This window comes from Carassius auratus, chromosome 17 (genome assembly GCF_003368295.1).
Source record: "Carassius auratus strain Wakin chromosome 17, ASM336829v1, whole genome shotgun sequence".
NCBI lineage: Eukaryota > Metazoa > Chordata > Actinopteri > Cypriniformes > Cyprinidae > Carassius > Carassius auratus.
The window spans coordinates 2,992,381-3,003,665 of NC_039259.1; positions in this window are offsets into that span (position 1 = coordinate 2,992,381).

Below are 11,285 nucleotides of genomic sequence, written 5' to 3' on the forward strand. Positions count from 1 at the left end.
AGAATTAAACTTACCATTTACAATAATTAAACTGTAATTAATGTTGTACAGTATAGTGGTTGCAAGACTGCTGATTTCTACTAGTCGATTAAAAAAAAAAAAAACACCTTGAGTTACTTGACTACTCGTGGTTCATGCTATTGTAAATGAAAACACATTAAATTGTTTTTTTTTAATCAATAAATGCTTATTAATGTATAGCCTTATGCAACAATTACATATGTACATTTTAAATACTTTATAATTATGACATTATATGTAAAAAAATTCATGTAACAGCCAGTATTTGTATATGTAATAATCACAACATTTTTTGTATCTGCATTCGGATACACCGTCGTATAGTTATACTGTACTTGATAAGACCGTTATGACTTTTTATCTATTTTTTTTCATAGTTATCACTGAACAAGTATGTTGTGTTAAACTAAAATAATTATTAATTTCTAAAATAATATTTATCATGCAAGCAGAGAGATGTCATGACACTTAATGGCACTTGGCAGTAAAAAGTCTGGTTTTTATGTGTAGTTAATAGATTACACTACTTTGCCCATCACCATTTATTGATCAAATAATAATCTATAAAGGTGCAAAACGCATGTACTTACACATATTTGAGAATCGAGATATTGTTGGAAGGCAGGTTGGAATAAAAACTCTGCAGGGCAATGGCCCTCCAGGATCTAGTTTGGAGACCCCTGTCCTACAGAGTTGTTACTTTGCACATGCTTTTTGATCATTACAAATAATGATGTAAAATTATTTTCTTAGAATAGGACATATGCTGTCGCATCATATGCATTATCAGTAGTTAAGTATGTGGTCTTAAAAAGGATATTTTTTTCTCTCATTTGGACTCTGTTTTGACTTGGACTCAAAACTTTTGGACTCGTTCTTGACTCGGTCTCGACTAGTCCTGGACTTGACTTGGACTCGAACCTCTTTGGACTCGATCTTGACTCGGTCTCGACTAGTCCTGGACATGGACTTGACATGGACTCGACAAAGCTGGACTTGACTACAGCTCTAGGAAGCACATTCACAAGATGATTGCTTGGGAGCGCAGTATGCATAGAGCTTAACCAGGTTGCCAGCGCAATTCCCTCTTCTGCGTCTATATGCACATTATGACAGCACAGCTGTACCTCTGACTAGAATGTCCAACAAATTGTCCTAATTTTTTTTTTTTAATCTGAAAAATATTGTCTGGGATGTGTTGCTTAATGTTAAGGAGTTTGTCTCTGGTACACACACACACACACACACACACACACACAAAAAAGAATTGCAGAGCTCAGCATCATGGCAACCATTTGCGGCGCCATCTTGATCATCCTTTTTGATTTATTATTCAATGTAGACCTTTAATATAGACCTAGTATTTAATGTAGACTTTTTGGTAGCAGCCAGATTAAATTAATAAAATATGAATACTGATGATTGAGAAATCCCTATCAGTGAATTAATGGTTGACAGAACATTACAGACATCCTGTAATTTAGAGGAACCAAAGGTTTTTGAAAGCTTTATTTTTAACAGTGTATGAATCATAGATCTTGACCGCCAATCATCTATCAGTGTTATTGATGTACCTCATTTCCACTCTAATGTAGACCTTCAGGTATCACCCAGACTAAATGAATACAATGTGAATACTGATGACTGAGAAATCACTATCAGTGAATTAATGGTTGACAGAACATTTCAGACACCATATCATTTAGATGAATCATTGGACACATCTCATTATTCATAGACTAGAAGTAACAAATCAACACAGGCATCCAGAAACTATTCTCTTTGCTTTTGAAATATTTGCAAGAGGAGCCCATTTGTGAATTGCACTGAAGAGATGAGAATATTTTTTTAAGGTCTTTTCTAAATATATTTATTTTAAAAGACTGAGATAGCCTTCAAATGTATGGGCCACAATTCCACATGGGTCACAATTTCACAACCAATCAGTTTCACTGATTTGAGTCTCATGAGCCGTCAGTGCATGAAATTTACTTAGCTTCAAGACAGACATTTTTTAAGTAAAGATAACATGCACTTCAGAGTCATAACTGCAATGAAAGATTGAGTCAGTTGTTTAAGTGAAAGAATTGTCAGACTTGAGTGTGGAGGTCTTTGCAGTGCACCCGAGACCTGTCAACTCTGGACCCATACGGGTTAGGGTCTATATTTTAAATGATTAGCCAGGTCCGGGTCCGGGTCCGGGTCCGGGTCAAGTAATCTATTACTTCAGGTCCCAGGTCTGTTTAACATTGTGTTTAATACCCGTGCGATCGTAGTCATCGGTCTAGGAGAACACCCAGTCATGATCAGACACTGCTTGTGTTTTTTGTAACTTACAACTTGTGAAATCCGGAAAAGAAAAGTATGAGCCAAAAAAACTCTCTGCCGGTAGAAGCAGAACGCACAGACTCAGAGTTAATGCAAGTGCACGGCAATAATAATAATGGATACATTGGAATAACGAGAGGATTAACATGGATAACTTTCTTGTCGGAGGATTGTAATGCATCACATGCAGTCAGGTACAAGGAAGAGAGACTACGGCTCCTTAAATTAGGTAAGACATAAAGTTGTATTTTTCACAACAGGTTTATTGACTTGTAATAGCAATTTAAGGTGGAATATGTGACAATTGGGTCCGCTCATGTCTGTGTCTTCCCGGCGGGATCGGGTCCAGCTTTCAAATAATAGACGGGTCCGGGTCGGGTCCGGGTAGGCATTTCTCGGACCTACATGGGTCCGGGTACAGCTTTTGAAATAATAAACGGGTCCGGGTCGGTTCGGTGTAGTACATTTCGGGTCTCTTTCAGGTTCGGGCCTGAATTTTTGGACCCGTGAAGACCTCTACTTGAGTTTAATTGAACCATTAAAAGAACCATTTCAAAGAGAAGACATGCACTTTCTTTTATCAACTACTGACAGTTTGGCTCTTGGCAGCAGCCGTTTCACATTCAATTCAGTCTTTTAACTTAAAGAGATCCCTGGGTATCAAGACTTGTATAGTGTCACACTACGCTGCCCGGAAGGAACACAGAGCTGAGTATATGCAAAATAGGACTCTTTATTAATCCAACACAGGGTCTATCCAACATGGAACACTGAGGAAGACACACATATGTAACTGACAGACCCGACAAAACTGAACTGAAAGGACAAGGCTTATAAAGACAGGATAATTGGGGAAACACAGGTGCATGGAATAACTAAATTAACAGGGACATGGAACAAATTTGGAGGGAATACTAAAACACACATGGGAACTAATCAAACCATACACGGGAGACAGAAACAGTCACAGAGGCAAAACACTCATAAAGGGTCCAGGGGTGTGACATATAGCTTAATATAACATAAATTATGTCCCTTACTGAAAAAAGTAGTAGAATACCCTTTAAATATGTATGTTATTAAAAAAAATCACATAATATTCTACATATTTTGGACATGAAAGTGGGGGGGGGGGTGGTGCCATTATTTTGATGACGTAAATGGTTGCACTCGGCGAGCGACCACCACTACCTATTGCTTTTTTTACCGCGAAACAACTCAGAATAACCAACTCTAAAAATAAAATACTCATATGATGACTACTGCTACTGAAATAACTGAATTATGTGTGGTGATGGGTATAAGTATAGGCTTAAACCAAATGTCATACCATCGATTTACAGGATGGCATAGTGTTTCTTGTCTCAGCCATTTGTAAGCTGTGTCAGTAGCTGATATCTAGTAAAGGCTCAAAGGCATTAGACCTAAAGCAGAGAGAAAAAGCGGGTTATTTTTGGGAAATTTTATTCATCCACATGCATCTTCCCATTCTTTTCTTCTCTTCTTTTCGCTAGGAAATCAGTGAAGTCTTAGACTTCTCCTGCTGCCCTCCAACTGAAAATTAAATCTAAAAGCCACACAATGTGGTATCGTATCAGAATTTTATTTTCTGTGACAATATAATATTTTTCTGTTAACATTAGCCTTACAGAATACACTCAGATATTAACCGCAACTCATAAGCTTTTGTAAGATACTACACTGAACTTAAATAAATCATCTCAAGATATAAGATTTGTAATATATTACTAGGGGAAATTTAATTCATTAAAATTTAAGTGGAAATAAAACCATGTGTTATAAATGTGTTATAAATTATCATTTTCTTAAAAGTTATAACCACAGAAAGGTAAGTTTAATGTATTATAATGTATATAATATATTATCAAGAGATGATATAACATTTCTATGTTTTTGCAAGTCAAGTCAAGTCACCTTTATTTATATAGCGCTTTAAACAAAATACATTGCGTCAAAGCAACTGAACAACATTCATTAGGAAAACAGCACGCATTGTAATGCTTTAAGTACTGTATAGTGTTATAATGCACTATAAATGCAGGCTTAATAGAAAGCATTAAAAACATTAAGTATGAACTAATTGTTAAATGATCATTCTGTAAAAATATTCACAAATGGGTTGTACAAACAAAATCATGCTTATGCATGATAAGTGTATAAGATGTCAAGTTTGTGTTTGTTTTGTTTGGACTGTTACTCTACATGTTTTGTACCATGGCTTCAGTCCTGGACATGCAGATTTTGTTTCTTCAATCAGGCAGGAGAAAAATAACAATAAACCATGGCTGGCTTCAGTTTACAGTTTAGATCAGAAGCGAGGGAAATAATACATTGCGTTTGATATATAAGATTTACGAAGGCTTTCCCTAAATATCTCACTGATCACAGAGCATGCAAGCAAATGTGAGCTAAACAACCATTTTATGGTGCCTAGATTTACCATGCTGTTGCAATACTCAAAGCTGGAAATAGCAGTGTTGACTGTATCATGTGTTTCCATTTCTCTCCTCTGTTCTGATGTTTCTCCTCCAGCTGTATGGAATGCATGGCAAAATCCCTCCCATGGTATGAGCCAAAAGATAAAAATTCCTTCTCCTACCGTTATGGAGTTACACATCTGCTTCAACATTGACAGCTTTACTGTTGGTTTCTCAGTTTGGAAGATTAAAGAAAGAGTGGCTAAAGGATGAAAAGTATTACAGAATGCAGTTTTAGTTCAGTTAGGTTTTAGTTATAGTTTTCAGTTTGCTTGAAAATGGCTGGGTTTCCATCCAAACATGAAGCAAATCTTTTCAAAGAAAAAATAAAAATAAAATAAAAGTGAATTGGGTACGTTTGCATCAAGATGTTCGAGCAGATGGTGCAAAAAATTGAAAGACATTATGAATGAAAACAGCCATTTAGTCACATGGGTTTAATGTTCACTACATCATAATTTATTCAACAAATGTATTTCCATCATAATTTCCATGAACTCTTTTTCTCAAAAGTCAAAACCACCTCAAGTGTGTGTAAAAACCTTTTTGGAGTACCCCCTCCCCCCTTAATTAGGCATTTCCATCACTTGTTTCTGATGCAATTTTTCAAAATGTGCATAAACAGGGTGAAGGAAACATTTTTAATAAGTTAAGTCAAATGTATTTGTATAGCGTTTTCACAGTACACATTAGCTATGTTTCCATCCAAAGTTCAAAAATAAGCTGCAAAACTGGAATATTGCATGAAAAATTTGTGAATAACTCACCATTTCCATCCAGTGAGTCAAAGAGAACAAACACATCATTTCCTCATAAGCTGGCGCTAAATATCAAAAAGAATTTAATTTGCTGCAATAGGAGAAGCCACTATGGACCTTTTTGTCTATAATGAATTACTTGAATCTCAGAGCATACAGACAATATGCCATCAACATAAACAGTCTTGTCATCTTGCGCTCAGATACAGAAACCTGATCTTTGGGAACGTAGTCATGTAAGTCAGTTCTGGAAGGTAATAATACCAAGCCATTTTGATGACACACTTCGGAAAGGCATTTCAGAATTTCAGATGCTGTGCAATGAGATTGGTCCATTGGTTGAAGCAAAATCTCATTAGTTTTTTAATGCACATTAATGAATTAATTCAGAAAATGTGTTTCTATTGTTGTTTATGTCCATTTCTTCTTATTGGATAAACATTTATCTGACTCGGTTAAGCAAATAAATTTATCAGATTAAAACTGGACAATTTGCATTTTGTGAAGATACAATCAGGCAGAATCAAGTCAGGGGAAGTCGTGGCCTAATGGTTAGAGAGTCGGACTTGCAATCGAAGGGTTGTGAGTTCGAGTCTCGGGCCAGCAGGAATTGTGGGTGGGGGGAGTGAATGTACAGTTCTCTTTCCACCTTCAATACCACGACTTAGGTGCCCTTGAGCAAGGCATTGAACCCCCAACTGCTCCCCGGGCGCCGCAGCATAAATGTGTGTTCACAGTGTGTGTGTGTGTTCACTGCTCTGTGTGTGTGCACTTCGGATGGGTTTAATGTAGGGCTGTGCCAAAAATCGAACGTGATTTTCATGCACATCTCATCAGTAAAGACGCTCCTTTAATTAGAAGTATTATCTCCAGCACATGTGTTCAGATCAGGGTTGCCAGGTTTTCACAACAAATCCTGCCCTGTTGCTTCTCAAAACTAGTCCAAAACTAATCACGATTCCAGGAGATTGAAAAAATATAAGTTTATAATATATATTTTGAAAAAATATAAGTTTTTTTTGGCATGGTTGTCTTGGAAAAATTCGCATTTTAGTGGCTAAATATCACGTTATTGGTATTGGGGTTGCTTCGAACCGCGGACATGAAAAACAACCTTAGACAGGTGGAGGCAACACTGGTTCAGGTGGAGCGGCAGTTACTACACAGGGCCGTAGTCTACCGACAACTAACACAAAATTGCTTTCAAAATCGACAAAGAATCGCCACCGATTTTAAAATCGATTTTGTGTAGATTGTCAGTGAATTACGGCTCGGTGTAGTAAATGCCAACCAGTGTTGCCAAGTCTGTGGTAAGTTTTTCATGTCCGCGGGTCGAAGCGACTATACCGATAACGTGATATTTAACCCCTAAAATGCAAAGCTTACCAAGGGAACCATGCCATAAAACTTACATTTTAACCCCGGAAAGCAATTTTTATCGGGGAACCTCCTGGAAACGCGATAGGGGTACTTTTGGACTAGTTTTGAAAAGCAACTGGGCAGGATTTGTTGTGAAAACCTGGCAACCCTGATCTGAACACACGTGCTGGAGATAATACTTCGAATTAAAAGAGCGTCTTTACTGATGAGATGTGCATGAAAATCGCATTCAATTTTTTGCACAGCCCTAGTTAAATGCAGAGCACGAATTCTGAGTATGGGTCACCATACTTAGCTGAATGTCACGTCTCTTTCATAAAAGTATGTCGCTACATGGCACCATACTTATTTATATAGACCCATTAAATACAACCCAAGTTGGCCAGTGTGCTTTACAAAAATATAAATAAACATTACAAAAGAAATAAAACAATACAAGGAGAAGCAAGAATGCTTTCCCATAGATTGCTTGCCTTATCAGACAAATAAGTTTTTAGGTTTGACTTAAAAACAGAGAGAGCTAGTCGGATATAAATGAGTGAGTCATTTGGGAGTCTGGGGGGAACTACTGAGTAAGAACAGTTGAAGAACTTGACCTAGGGATAGAAAAAAGTCTCTTGTTAGATGACAGGAGTGATCTTGTTGGATGAAGCACATTCAAAAAGGTATGATGGAGCCACACCACTTTATGATTTGTAGACGAGAAGTAATATTTTAAAATCTAATCTGCAACTAGTGCAGGGAATATAAAACAGAAGAGATGTGGTCCAGATTTTGAGCACCATTCAGGAGTCGAACGTTAATCCGGACAGATCTGATTGGTTAATTCCAACCTGGAGGGAATAACAGTAATTCAGCCTGTCAGAGATAAATGCATAGATTAGTTTTTCAAAATTTATGAAAGAAAAAAATGTCTTCAAAACATGTAGACAGCCAACTAAGATTTATTTTGGGAGTATTGAGTGAATCTGAACGTCCAAATACAATAATTTCTATCTGACTCTCATTGAACTTTAAGAAGTCTAGAGACACCCAGGCCTTTACATCTGACAAGCAGGCCCTGAGAGTGTCCAGACTGTCTGAATTTAATTTTAATGGCAGATAAACTTGGGTGTCAACAGCATAACAATGCAATGACAGCCAAAATTTCCTAGAGATAGAACCAAGTAGGGACATTTATATAAAAATTAATAATAATAAAAAATAAAAGAAATAAAAAGAATGGGAGTTCATATGGATCCATGAGGAAACCAAAAAGGATAAACAATATCACTAGAAAAGTGCTCTCCAGTGTTAACTGAGAAACTTCGGTTGGTAAAATATGATTTAAACCAATCCAGGGCACTACACTTAATGTCTGCACAGTGCATTAAATGGGCAATAAGAGCAGCATTATCTACTGTATCGAATGCAGCAGTCAAATCTAAGAGCAGAAGTAGCCAGAATCTCAAACTAACATAAAGCTGGATATAACATATATTCTTTATATTTGTATATGGAGAGCTGTGCAATAATACAGTTTATATTTTGCATGATATAAACAATAAGCACAGCTGAGATTTGCTATATAGTATATACTGCTTACATATGTGTACTGTACAGTACGTATGCAGGTAAAGTAGTATATTCTGTTCATCTGAATGAAATCATATATAGAGAGATAGAGTGAGAGAGAGAGACTGTTTAAACAACACAGAAAATGTACATAAAGTATACAAGCACTCAAAAATCCTATAAAGAAACCACAGCTCAGTGTGCTCAAGTTAAGGGAATTGTCTGCAGAGGAAATGCTGTTGAATGTAGGCAATTTCACAAGATTTGGATGTAATTGTTTTTCCATAATTCAGTGCTGTGAAATGGCCTGTGGGCTGAGTCGAAGTGGACATGCTCCAAGAAAAGCTGGAGCTGTTGTCAGACAAAAGATCTGGTCATTAATCACATACTCCACAGTGAAGTCTTTAAATCTACCTTGGCCAATGCAACACCCAATAATGATGCTGTTTGAATGGCATTGAAGTATTAAGTCCATAGTCAGCTAAAATACTGCTGAAATAACGATGAAATCAGCAGCATAATCAATTACATCAAGCAACCTCCAGCTCTCGAAAAGCTGGAAAGGAATCCCTGCACAACCTCCCACTCTCACAACTTGGTGGTGTTCTCCCATGATGCACTCTGGAAGAGAAATCACCATAACATTTGTTTGAGGCTTTCAAGTCTGGCAATCAGTTTGGAGACTACACCGTACTTCTAAATTAAATGTGCAGTGTTTAAAATGTTATTTGTAGTATAAACATAGTAAAGTTTGAAAGCATTTTTGAATAATAATGCTATCAGTGAAATGCATCAGTCAAAACAAGCAAAACCTTTCATACCCCGGGATATTAGAAATGTGAGATTTATGAGGTAGCTTTAAAGTTCAGAGCCATTTAGTCTAAAATTGTTCTCATTTCTTGTCTGCAAGAGTTCAAAATAGATAAATCATGCTGACTTTTGTCATGAATTATCTCCTTTCTGCCTCTGTCAAAGCTGTTCATGAGAGCAGATTCCAATCTCTTGCTTTATATTATCTTGATATTTTATCATAGACTTCTTCCAGTGTTCAATGTCCTCTTTTGTCCATGTGCCAAAGTGGTAGGAAAGTTCCTTGAAAAAGTCTCCAAAAGCAACAAGAGCAGACAAGCTTTCCAGGTGATTTTGTGTTTAGCGGAAACAGCGGCGCTCATGATCGTGGCAACTTGAGCAAATACAGCGCTTGAGAGCCAAAGAGTTTGGGGTCGCCCATCACTCACAGAACACTTTCCAAGAGACAACTGATATAAATTTGTGTGAAAACAGAACAAAGAGAAAGTTCGCCTGGGCTGACGTTGTTTGTGCAAAAGCTGTCATTTTAGATTTATCCATACATGATTATGTCTGTAGTCTCACTACATATATCATCATATGATGTTGTAACTGTTTTTCTGAATGTCAGTCATTTTAATATTAGAAAAATAAATTGCTGTCTAATGACTTATGATCCGCTACAGATGTTATTTTGGAATGGCTGAGGTAATATCTTAATCCTGTGTTTTTATGTGGGTTGGTATTGTGTTTTTGTAGGTATTTTTTCCAGGTTGACGGTAAATCTCAAACATTATATGACTAACAGATTTATTAATGTTATTGTTGTAATAGCTAACTTAAAAGTTCCAAAGCTACAAGATTAATCTCAGCTTTTTTAGTAGCGAAACAGAAGTTCAGGTGCATACAGTAGCTTTTCTAACTGAAGATTATACTGTTTATTTAACTTATTTTATAACTTATTTTATTGCATGTAATTCATTTTAAAGAATTAATTTGTTCAATATAATAATTTTTTGCATTGTACATGTTTTTTTTGTAATGTGTTCTTTTTTAAGAGCACTTAGATCAAGTAAAACTCAGTGAGATGCAGCCTTTGTCTGGTGCAAGAAACAAGTCATTTGTAATTTTAACAAGTGCATTTTCTGTGCTATGGTGGGGCCTGAAACCTGACTAAAATTCTTCATTGAGATTTTTTTTTTGCAGGAAGGAGCACAATTGAGCAGACAAAACTTTTTCAAAAATTTTAGATTTAAATTTAAGATTTGAAATGGGTGTGTATGCCATTCACTGGGATGTATTTGCGGGTTCTTAATAAAAAGCTTAATAATCACCAGTTTTAATATTTTTGAGACGTGACCTAAAGTTAACAAGTTAATAATATTGAGAAGCAGTTCTTCTGCTACAGGTAACAACTCTGTCAAGTCAATATGTCTGGCAAAGAGCTTTAAGAAAATGATCAGTTTGTGTTGATGAAGGTGTTGACGTCATGTACGTATTTCATATTTCAGTCATACATTTTCTTAGAACAGAGTTCTTTGATCTTAGGAGCTGAACCAACTGATTGTGAAGTGGTCATAAATTGCTCTGGCATAAAGACAAAATCACTCTGCTTTAATCAAATAATAATTTTTTGTTTATATATTCATTCAAGGTTGTCTTGCAAATACTTTTAAATCCTGTTCAGGACAGTGTGATATGTAGGATTTTTTTCTTTAACCTGTTAATCAGTAACCCCCCAATATGGCACTCACAGCTGAAAATGACATACCTAACTTAAAATTTTAATAGTTCCTGACTTCAGTGTGTTATACACACACTTTTGGTATCTTTGGAAAGAAGACACTTTGGGTTTTACTGTCCATCAGAGTTGGCAATGCTCAAAAAGATAAGAAGTTATATACAGTGAAGTGCCTTGAATTTGAAACATTTAATTAAAATTAAAAATTAAATTCCT